A 12777-nucleotide genomic window follows, 5' to 3' on the forward strand; every position below is an offset into this window, starting at 1 on the left:
AGGTTCTGGGTGAGGTGAGGTGAAGTGGAAGGAGGAGGTTCAGGGTGAGGTGAGGTGAAGTGGAAGGAGGAGGTTCTGGGTTAAATGAAGTGGAAGGAGGAGGTTCACGTGGAGCACAAGCACTGACCTATTCCATCAAAGGATCTGCTGTCCTGTTGTCCTGCTGTATATTCTATTTAACTTGTCTGGTAACTCCTCGTGAAGCCTGAATTTTTGAAGTTCTGTCTCCATTACTCATTGAATTTACATAATGTTCCCCCGTGTATCTTTCAGTTCTCAGAGTTAACAAGATTTAGTGTGATATTTGTGTTTGGCATCTGATTCTATTTCAGTCTCATGACACCAATATTGACAGCTCGGGTCAGCTTAGCTCAGGGTTTCTCTAACCTCAGTGAAACAGATCATATTACTGTCACATTAATGAAAGTGGTTGAATAATCAATCTCTCATTAGAATATGGATAACGCCGTGGATTAATTTATTTTGTCAACAGTGAAACACACTGTGTGTTATGAAGCAGACATTACAGCAAACCCACTGATTTATGAGTATACACCTTGCAAACTTATAGCAGACCAACTGCGAGACAGAGTCACAACAATGTATAAGCACAGCACATGGCATCCTCAAAGGCAAACTCTCTTAACGGCAAGATACACATGTAACACTTACCCATTGGGACTGTAGCCTGCAGTGAGCAAGAGGCTGTTGTCAAATGTGCAATTTACAGGAACCTCAAGGTTAGCACCATCAGAAGTTGAGCTGGAGGAAGGGATGTTACGAAGTGTCGTTTTCACTACTGTGTGTGTTGCATTCTGGATTAAATCAACATTACCATCAAGTAGATATCAAAATAGATAATCAAAAATGTACATTCATTGTAAACCTTTAAAGTAATAAAACACCCCAAAGTGGAGTATCAAGCAGAATTTGACACAAGCCCTCAAAAAGAGATAGGTTTTAATATCCATCAAAAATTGGGCGGCATGGTGGTTCAGGAGTTAGCGATGCTGCCTCACAGCGCCAGGGACGCAGATTCGATTCCACCCTCGGGCAACTGTCTGTGGGGAGTTCGCATATTCTCCCCGTGTCTGTGTGGGTTTCTTCCAGGTTCTCCAGGCTCCTCCTACAGTCCAGGGGTGTACAGGCTTGGTGGGTTAGCCATAGGAGCTGCGGGTGCGCAGGGATAGGATGGTGGGTTGCATCGGGATGGGATGCTGTTCAGAGGGTTGGTGTGGACTCAATGGGCTGAATGACCTGCTACCACACTGTAGGGATTCTATGAATTCTATGGAAAGGGAAATAATGAGACAAAAACTTTAGGAAGGGAGATCCAAAGCTTCAGACCTATATAGCTAAAGGCAAGAGTCAAATCTATAAAATCAGGTAAGGCCCCAATATTGGAGGAATGCAGAAAACTTGGGGTGTTGCAAGGCTGTAAAAGGCTATTGGCAAGGTTTTGCAATTCTGTGACCAGAATAATAACTGGAAAGCATGTTCAGTTTGTCACATATATCAAGCCAGCAACAATTTAGAGTCATAGAGATGTACAGCACGGAAACAGACCCTTCGTCCAACTCATCCACACTGACCAGATATCCCAAATAAATCTAGTCCCATTTTCCAGCATTTGGCCCACATCCCTCTAAACCCTTCCTATTCACATAGCCATCTATTTTTCTTTTAAATGTTGTAATTGTACCAGCAGCCATCACTTCCTCTGGCAGCTCATTCCATACACACATCACCCTATGCATGAAAAGTTTGACCCTTAGGTCCCTCTTAAAGCTTTCCCCTCTCACCTTAGACATTATGCCCTTTAATTTTGGACTCCCCCACCCCAGGGAAAAGACATTGTCTATTTATCCTAACCATACACCTCATGATTTTATAAATCTCTATAAGGCCAACTTATTTTTAAGATTTTATTTTTCCCTCCTATTGGCAGCAACATCTGATGAGATTCAGCTCCAGGCAGAACAATGCTTCCCAATAATTTATCCAAGTGGACATCCTCCATGCGTAAGAATAGCCCTCATTGACAGATTGACAACTGCAATGGTGAAGGAGTCCACTAGACAACAAAAACTTTAGATATTGTTTCTTAATTTAAATGATTCAACATTAAAGTCAAGTGCAACAAAGCCCCACTTAGATCTTCAAGCCAAGTTGATCTTTACGCTGAACGTTTGATTTAAAGATTTTTATTTTCGTAGTTAAACACCTATGGAACTTACGTTTGATATTTGGGTTCCACACTCAGTCCACCCGACCTTGAGGGTAACATGGGTCAAGTTGCCGACGCTCCCATTGCAATGGGAGTCCCCCAGGTACAAAGAAGATGCTGGTATCTTCTTCTCTTCCAGGAATGATCGTTCCATTATGACTGACATCTCATGAAGTTTGCAGCTTATCATGATCGATTGGGAAGCAGCTTCGACAGTTGTTGGGTTCACCACCACTGGTTCTGCAGGAGACATTGAAGGTTGATGTAGAAGGCCAAGAACGTTCAGCTGATCACATTACTCTCCAATCAGCTTCACCCTCAGTTGAATTATGTAGCAGCAGGCCGACCTTTTCAGTGTGTTTTTGCCCACGAGAAAAAGGTCTGAAGATGGTGCCCACCTTATTCTTATGTCTTTTTATTTTACCCTTTTTTCCAGCCACAGATTTCTTCTCTGCTTTGATCCCCAAGCTCTGATACTGCATTTCACATGATCTGCATAAAACTATACTTTCAGTATTTGTCCCTTCTATTTAATCCATTTCTATGCTCTTTTGTTCAGCAACTCTCAATCATTGGAAACAGTCTGCTTGCATCCAGCCTGTCTTATTATTTGAAATGTTTTTGTTTCTTAAATCATCCCTTAATTTTCTCTGGTCAAAACAGTTCAAATGCATCAAGCCTTTCTTTGTATTTTTATAGTCTCATGCTAGGCAACGTCCTAATGAATCTGCACCATACTCTCTCTACCCACCTCAAAACCTCTCCAAATTGAGGATCTCTGGTGGTTCTCTATCTGCAATCTCACTAGGGTTTTATGTCGATTCAAATGTTCCTTCAACAAATGTTTCTAACATTTCTTCCACAGCACCTTCCAAAAGCTGTGGTATCTACCACCTAGAAGAACAAAGGCAGCAGATCTGTGAGAACACCACGATCTGCCTGGTCCACTCCAAGCCACATACCTTCCTTACTTGACACTATAATCACCATTTGTTCAGTGTTATCGAGTCAAAATCCTCAACTTCACTTCCTAACAGCACTATGCATGTCCCTCCACTCACAGACTGCGGCAGTTCAAAAAGGCAGCTCACCACAACCCTTTCAAGGGAAGTCATGAGAGGCTCGAAAGTAGTCACATCCCTAGAATTAATTTAAAATGTATACAAAATCCAAGTGTTCTCCTGATTAAACACAAAGAGCATTTCTCAATTAAATGGCTCACATTACCTGTTGGGAAAATGCTGTTTATTTGATAAATCACAATGATTCCAGGAAACAGATATAGAGTGGTGTCTCAAAGCATGAACAATGTCTTTGCATGAGATTCAGATGTAAAACCATACTTACAAATATGATGTGTGATCTTAATTAGGCCTATGGGGAGCAAGCAGGAGAGTGGAGCTGAGATCAGTATAAGATCAGCCATGGTCATGTTAAATCATGGAGCAGGTTCGAAGGGCACCTAACTGTTATGTTCTCACTGATCTTCACCAAGATACCTGTCTTGAATGTCCACTTTTCAAATGAGGAGAAAACAGACCAAATGGCAAGAAGAAATGTGCTGTCTTTTAATCTAATGAAGACTCAACATCTTCATTAAAAATACATGTGGAGATGCCGGTGTGGACCTGGGGTGGACAAGATCAGAAGTCTCATGACACCAGGTTATAGTCCAACAGGTTTATTTGAAAACACATGCTTTCGGAGTGTAGTCCCTGCGCTCCGAAAGCTTGCGATTTCAAATAAACCTGTTGGACTATAACCTGGTGTCCTGTGACTTCTGACTTTAAAATACTGGAGAAAGGAACTGCATCCAAAAACTGAATCACTACTGATACCACACTGCAGGAGTTCAAGGCAAATGATGAATCAGAAAGAGATGAGCAGGTAGGCAAGTTGGAAGATGCAAAGTGAAAAATTAAGATGTAGTCGAACAGAAGTGGATTTGTTCTGAAGCGATGAAGCGTGAGAGAGGATATTGTTCTGGTTTCCATAATACCAGACAATTCACTGTGTCAATCTCGAGAAGTTGGCCTCAGTAATCTTTATTGAGGGCTATGAGTGTAAAATATAAACAGAAAATGCTGGAAATACCCAATAATGCAAGCAACATCTTTAGATTCAGGAACTTTGTTCATGCTTCAGGTTGATAAATTTTTATATGATGCTAAAGAGATGTTGACTGGCCTGCTGAGTATTTGCACCATTATCTAAATTTATTTCAGATTACTGGGAACATGATTTTAAATCAGAATGCATCAGAGAGATGACTGGATGGTCTCCTGGTGTGTTAATGGAAGTTTGTTTACAGTATGAGTTTACAACTCATTAAGCCATTACTTTAGCAGAATCTAGATGAGCAGGTTTTCTTTCAAAAATTAATTTGAAAGCTGTTGGAATCAATTGTTTGAAGGAAATATGGTGGAATACAGATACAAATATAGTGTCTCCTATAAAAGAAAAGTTAAGGGAATACATTATTGCAACATGTACATTTCATTTTGGAACACATCAGACTAAAAATGTTTGGTTAGAAATTTTGTATTGGTTATTCAAACCTGAGAAGGTTTCAAACCTAAACTGCGCATGTATTTAAGGGAGAGGTTTCACAGCGCATAGGACAGAAACTGACAGGATGCAATTAAGTCGAACCTACAGATCGAACAGGAGAAAAAAAATTTCTCTGAGTTTTGATTAACTGTAAATTGGAGAGTAGATAGGGATTTTGCTTTGCAATGTGTTTAAAAATCTTCCAAACTGTGTTATATTCACTTAGCTTGGTTTGTTTTATTTTTCTTTCTTTTGCAAAATAAATTTTTGTTTCATTGTTAAAACCAAACCTGCAGTCTGGCATGCTTAGATTTTGGCGAAAGACCGTACAGCACGGAAACAGACCCCTTGGTCCAACTCATCCATGCAGACCAGATATTCTAAATTAATCTAGTCCCATTTGCCAGCATTTGGCCCATATCGCTTTAAATCCTTCCTATGCATGTACCCATCCAGATGCCTTTTAAATGTTGTAATTGTACCAGCCTCCACCACTTCGTCTGGCAGCTCATTCTGTACATGCACCATCCTCTGCTTGTTCTCTATCATTGCCAATTCCCAAGTTTTTTTATTCATTCCTGGAATGTGGGTGGCACTGGCTGGATCAGTACCCATTGCCCATGTGCAATTGCCTCTTCATCTGAGCGGCTTGGGCCATTTCAGAGGGCAGCCAAGAGCCACCCAGACCACCATGGGCCCGGAGACACACCCAGCCCAGAGCTGGCAAGGACAGCAGACCTCATACCCCAAAGGCCACATGTTAAACAAAATAACAAAACAAAAAGCAATCAAGTCATATTTCATTCTAATTATCCTGTAGTATCATTGGCTGGGATAATAACAATATAAAGGAAATTACAAATGACCACCGCAGCAAATGAAATTGAACATCCCTGAAAAATAGTTATAACAGTAATGATTAGTTATTATGGGACCCAAGTTTTACCTCTGCAATTTCTGCCAGGTCGAGCTGGGTTTACATCCACAAAACTGTCAGGACAGCTACATGTGTAAGATCCCTCTGTGTTGATACACTTTGCCTTGAGAGAGCAGTCATTCTCATCAAGTGAAGCACATTCATTGTAATCTGCAATCAAGGAAAGATGTAGGGGAATTGATGAGTTTAAGTGACCTATTATGATTCAGCCCAATCTGTAGTTATATCACAATCATAGACAGGTATCCTACAATCTGAAGAGTTACTTTGCTCAAAGGAAATTGTCGTATTCTGGCACAGATTGCAGACAGACAAGCCTTTGTCATGATGACACAACATGTCATGTTCTGGCATGAAAAGTGTCTGCCTCACCTTCAGTCACTGTTTCTGCACACAGAAGTCAGTGTTGTCAGTCAGCTCTATGTGTGAATAAGGTGCAATAAACATCGAACCCAGACTATGTACGTCTAAGCCTGTGATATCACAGCCTGATAAATAGTTGCTGCCAAACCTGCTGAGCTTTTCCAGCATTTTCCGCTTTTGTTTCTGATAAATAGCTAGTGGTGGAATTCAACTTTAGATGTCTGACACAAGAAGCACCTGAAATAACAAGGTGTAGAGCTGGATGAACACATCAGGCCAAGCAGCATCAGAGGAGCAGGAAAGCTGACGTTTCAGGTCTAGACACTATCTTTAGGATGTGTTTTGTGGACTATATGTTATAGTAAACCACATATATGATTATTGTCAGACACAATTGGTTGAGATACACCAAAGATATCTAATGTGATTTTTAGTGTGCCAATAATCATTGTACCAGTGGTCTCTTTGATTTATTGCACAAATGGGAATTTAGAACATAGAACATAGAACAGCACAGCACAGTACAGGCCCTTCGGCCTACGATGTTGTGCCGAACTTTTACCCTAAACCTAAGGTCTATCTAACCTCCACCCCTACCTTATACTATCATCCATATGCCTATCTAATAGCTGCTTAAACGTCCCTAATGAGGCCCACTCCACTACCCGCTCCGGCAATGCATTCCACATCCCGACCACTCTGTGAGTAAAGAACCTACCTCTGACGTCTCCCCTGTATCTATCTCCACTCACTTTAAAACTATGTCCCCTCGTAATAGCTACCTCCACCCTAGGAAAAAGTCTCTGGCTGTCAACTCATTTTGTACACATTTTGATCATTTGCTGAAATAATCAGTCACTAGAATGTAATTATGTCCTCAGATGTGGAAAGGCTGAAAGGTATCATTGTTTCTGACAGGGACCATGTGGTATGTCAAGTTGGCCATTCATACTGTATGACTGTGGTCTGTAAGCTGACCTTTTGGACTTTGCTGACATTCGCGTGCGCCATGGGCACAACTTTGGAAACTTCTTTGGCATTGTTCCTCTAATGACTCTGTTTCACCTACTGCTATAGAGCATTGTGTTGTACTTGGGGTTTCTCTGGACTTCCGACACATTTTAGAATCATAGAATCCCTACAGTGTGGAAGCAGGCCATTCAGCCCATTGAGTCGACACTGACCCTCTGGAGAGCATCCCACCCAGAAATCCACTACCCTATCCCTGTAACCCTGCATTTACCATAGCAAACCCACCTAGCCTGCATGTCCCTGGACACTATGGGGCAATTTAGCACGGCCAATCCACCTGACCAGTGACTGTCTGTGTGGAGTTTGCACATTCTCCCCATGTCTGTGTGAGTTTCCTCCGGGTGTTCCAGCTTCCTCCCACAGCCCAAAGATGTGCAGGTTGGTTGGATTGGCCATGCTACATTTTAACCCAATATCCTCTTGTGGAACATAGCCTGTACGTGTTATGAAATTCTGCACACTGTCATGGTGGGTGAAACAAAATCACATACACCATTTACATCTTCAACTGAATGCTGCACCTGTCCAATTGCCTTTTAAATGTTGTAATTGTAACCCCCTCTACCACTTACTCATCCATACATGCACCACCCTGTGTGAAAAAGTTGCTATTTTCCCCTCTCACCTTAAACCTATGCCCTCTAGTTTTGGACTCGCCTACCCTGGGGAAAAGACCTTGGCTATTTGCCTTATTCCATGCCCCTCATGATTTTATAAACCTCTATAAGGTCACCCCTCAGCCTCCGACACTCCAGGAAAAAAAGGTCCCAGCCTATCCAGCCTCTCCTTATAAATCAAACCCTCCAGTCCCGGCAGCATCCCTGTAAATTTTTTTCTGTACTGTTTCTAGTTTAACAACATTCTTCCTATAGCAAGGCAACCAGAATTGTAGCAGTATTCTAAAAGAAGTTGTAACATAAAGTCAAATGGATGCCAATCCATCATTACTTGTTTGCTTTCCATCATTCTTTTGTTGCAAATGTTCTTTAAAATGCCTTGCAAACACCTCTATGCAGTGTGGGTTTCTTTATTGTGCCTTTGATGGGTTTTTTTAATTGCATGTTGCTCCCTCTTTCAGAATTATTTCAGTAGCAGGTCTTTGCCTGTAGGTGGCAGACCCCTTCAAAAAAGGAGAATTGACATCACATGGGCTTTGTTTCTATTTTTGTACCATTTTGGTAAATGAAAATGGTGGAATTGACTGACATTCGGACACAGCTAAGTACTTTTAATGTAGAATATATTTCTTTTGGTATTTCTAAGCTTTATTTTCTCCAAGGAGCACTATTGAGCTGTCCTTTCAGGACCAGTTAAATTCACTTTTTTTTTAAAATCGATCAGCAGTCTCTCACTTTCGTTTTTTATCTCATTCTTAAAGAGAGAGCAGCTGTGAAGTACAGTGACACGTCCATAAATAAATTCACTATCCATTCTGTGCCAGCAATATTCACTCTTACAATAAAAATGCCTTTGGCGATAGTGATGGTGCATGATGGGAAGAATGTAGGACATGATGGGAAGAATGTTGGACAGAATGGGAAACTGCTCACTCAAGTTGCCTTTAAATCTAGCCCAACATAGCTGGAATCTTCAATTAACATAAAGCCAATATTGCAAACCCTTCAGTTCGTTGTGCCAAAAGTATGTGCAAGATTTGTTAAAACTAATGTGTTGAAGACATGCCTGCCCACCACCTACAAGGCGCATTTGCTTGGATGACTGCAGTTCCCACAACACTGAAGAAGCTTGACACCATCCAGGACAAAGCACCCCTCTTGACTGGCACCACATCCATAAGCATCCACTCCCTCTGCAACTGACACTCAGTAGCAGCATTGTGTACAATCTACAAGATGCACCGCAGAAATCCATCAAACATCCCAAACAGCACTTTCCAAACTCACTACCAACACCATCTAGAAGCACAAGGGCAACAGATACAAGGGAACACCATCACCTGTAAGTTCCCCTCCAGGCCACTCACCATCCTGATTTGGAATTATATTGCTATCCTTCACCATCACTGGGTCAAAGTCCTAGAATTCTCTCCCTAAGGGCGTTGTGGGTCTATCCGTAGCAGGTGGACTACAGTGGTTCAAGAAGGTAGCTAACAACCATTTTCTCGAGGGCATCTAGGGATGGGCAATAAATGCTGGCCCAGCCAGCAATACTCATGTCCCATGAATGAATAAAACAAAACAACACTATCAGCATTTTCACTGCAGTGTCCTGGGCCAATATTTATTTCTCAGCCAATATCACTGGTCATTAATTAGTCATTCATTACATTGTTGTTCATGGGACTTTGCTACGTGTAAATTTGCTACTGTACCTTCCATATAGCAGCTCAACTTTAAGACTGGTGAGAAGCCATGTAATAGTGGTAAAATCACTTTTAATCCAAAGGCCCAGGTTTATAATCTGAGGACACGGGCTCAAATAGCTGCATGGAAATTCAGTTCAATTCATAATTAGTAGCATTGCGGTAACGGTCTTTAAGCAGGAAGTTAGATCTTGCTATGAACGTTCTAATGCACACAACCTAAATATGCAGGCAATGACAGAAATGACTCGCAGAATGGCAAGAATGAGTGAATTATCTGAATGATTTCAATAGCTCGCCGCGTTGTAGTCCATGCTGAAAGCTGCAATTACTGAACATGCAGTTGCAATGAGGGAGTGGTGCAATGGTTTTGAGCAAATATTTAGGCAATAAGAGAGATTTGTTCCACTCTAGTTGTAACTTTCCCCACCTCATTCCCATTACCTGATATATCTGTGCTGTCAGGGTCAAAACTAAAAACAGAGTTGTCCTTTAAAGATGCCACGAAGTCCATAATGATTCCAGAAACGTTAGTTATTTCTTCATCAAAGATCAATTGGAAGTCAATGTTCACACTTCCTTCCCAAAGGGATTTAATCACAATCTTGACTTTCCCAGAATTTATAAGGTCTGCAGTGGATTCAGGCAAATGCTTCAACATCTGCAACATAAGAGAAGTATAATAGTTAATTTTATAATCACAGCTGATGAGATAACTGGACAATCAGATCCTAGAATGAGACCTGGTCTGATAAATGAGATTATTTTTACATCATTTTCAATGTGGTGATCATTCTCTGATATATAATCATACAAGGCTTCAGAGCTCTTAACAACAGAACAAATGCTTATTGCACAAAAGGTAAAAATAAAAAAAACAAGCTGCCTAAATATAGAACACAATTATAAAATTTTAAACCACCAAACTAAAGATTTCAAGCTATTTTCCCAACACGCTCACTTTACAATGATTCAAATCCACAAAAGTTGCACCTCTGTATCAAATTATAAATTCGACTTAACCTATTCTCTCCAGATTGTGTCATATGAACTGTGAAGCTTTCTTACATGAATATTCACACAGCACTTTCTCAGTGTTCAGTAACAATAACCTGCTGATTTCCAGCTAAATGCTCTTGGACTTGAAGTTGAACTTTTCAAGTAATTTATTCCCTTAACTGCTTTGAAAAGAAACTTATTTCTAGGGACCCCAGTTACATCTCCTACAAACATCTCTTAAAGATTTTCAATCATCATATTTTCAAAACAACAAAAACCAAACTAATAGCCTTAAATGTTTACCCTACCTATCATAAACCATCACATATACAATTTTCCATAAACACTCCAGTGGTTCCCTACTCTCTGATACGTGCTGGATTAAATCAGCATCCTGGAAGGATTGTCTAACCTAGACTTATTAAATACTAACAGCCATATACTACTTTTTCAAAATCCAAAGTCTACCGTTCAATACATTTTGAATATAATTTACTTTTACGCTCTTCAAGTTGTAATAGCTGAACTATAGGAAACCGAACATTCACCAATTTCCAGTTCCATTGTGAACATTAGGTTGTCCCATCTGGAAAGTGGTATAGAAGTCATTCTATACAGATCATAGTAATTCACCTAAATGCAGATCCTTTGCTCATTTCTCCACATCCTAATGGTCTTGTGCATTCCTCTTTAGTTACTCATAGGAGATTCCCATTTATCATACAAAGACCTCAATGTTCATTCCAACCTCTATGTGACTCCTAACCGATAGCAATGTGGTTGATGCTTAACAGTCCTCTAAAATTGCCTAGCAAGTCAGTGACTTGGTACAAGGGCAATTAGGATGGGCAACAAATGAAGACCTTGCCAGTGATACCTATATACCACGAAAGAATCAAGCATAAAAAAAATCAATGAGCAATTTGATAGGGAAAGAAATGTGTTAATTTTCTTAATGAGTGCTTCAAGGAAACACAAAACATTGTATTATTTCAGGAGAATTTGGATATAGCTCTTGGGGTTAAAGGAATCAAAGGATGGGATTGGTGGAGAGTAGAAGCAGGATATTGGGTTGGATATTCACTTCTGATCACAATGAATCGCAGAGCAGAGTTGAAGGGCCGAATGGCCTATTCCTGATCCTAATTTCTATATATCTATGTTTCCTGAATGATAAGCCACCCATAAGCAGCCACTGTCCTCAGAGAATCCAATTATTCTGCTTTACCAGGATTTCATTGAATCCACTTTTGGCCATAGTTCTTGAGCTGGAGCTTGAGCTTGAGCTTGAGACCCACTTCTTGGGATTGGGGCAACTCACAAAAAGGCAAAGAGCTGCTAAGATCTCAAAAGACCCTGTTACACCTGCTTCAGTTCCAAACTCAGAAAATCTCATCAATTCAATTGATACTACTTTTTATTTCCCAGCTCTACGCGGGCACCTGCAGGTGATGTAAAACTAAATGTGACTGCTCTGCCCCCTCAATAGTTTAAGCTTGTTTTGACCTCAATTCTATGTGGTGTCCAGAACTATATTTAAAAAGGGATAACAAGGTGTGGAGCTGGATGAACACAGCAGGCCGGGCAGCATCAGAGGAGCAGGAAAGCTGACGTTTCGGGTCGGGTCTCTTCTTCAGAAACGTCAGCTTTCCTGTTCCTCTGATGCTGCCTGGTCTGCTGTGTTCCTCCAGCTCCACACCTTGTTATCTCAGACTCCAGCATCGGCAGTTCCTATTATCTCTATATTTAAAAAGGAATGTATTCACATGTGTTGGAATAAAGAAAAATGTTGGAACTCCCAATATCATCTACTTCCCCTTTTAAGGCACTCAACTATTGAACAATAAAAGGCAAAAATCGGATGTAAACAGACTAAATTGTAGAGAAATATAACGTACCTGTGCAATAAACTGAGCTGTAAAGTTCTTGAATTTGTTACTACTGCTGTTCCTCAGCCCTTCGCTGAACATTAAGTTTGTTATACTTGTTCTCCCTCCCATGATGTGTGCACCTGAGGAAAGTGTGAAAAGTCAATTAATATTCATACTGATAGCTTTCAAGAGTACGATGTCAATTGAGGGTTGCAAATTTGGTCATGTTCCATTCAGTAAATGAGTGTTTTACTAATCGCAACAACTTTTCAAAGTAAAAACCGAAAGAACTGTGGATGCTATAAATCAGAGACAAAAATAGAAATTGCTGGGAAAGCTCATTCGGTCTGGCAGCATCTGTAGAGGGAAATCAGTGACTCGACCCGAAATGTTAACTTTGATTTCTCTCCACAGATGCTGCCAGACCTGCTGAGCTTATCCAGCAACTTCTGTTTTTGACAATGACTTTTCACTT

The sequence above is a fragment of the Rhincodon typus genome, chromosome 11, assembly GCF_021869965.1.
Source record: "Rhincodon typus isolate 14 chromosome 11, sRhiTyp1.1, whole genome shotgun sequence".
Classification (NCBI taxonomy): Eukaryota; Metazoa; Chordata; class Chondrichthyes; order Orectolobiformes; family Rhincodontidae; genus Rhincodon; species Rhincodon typus.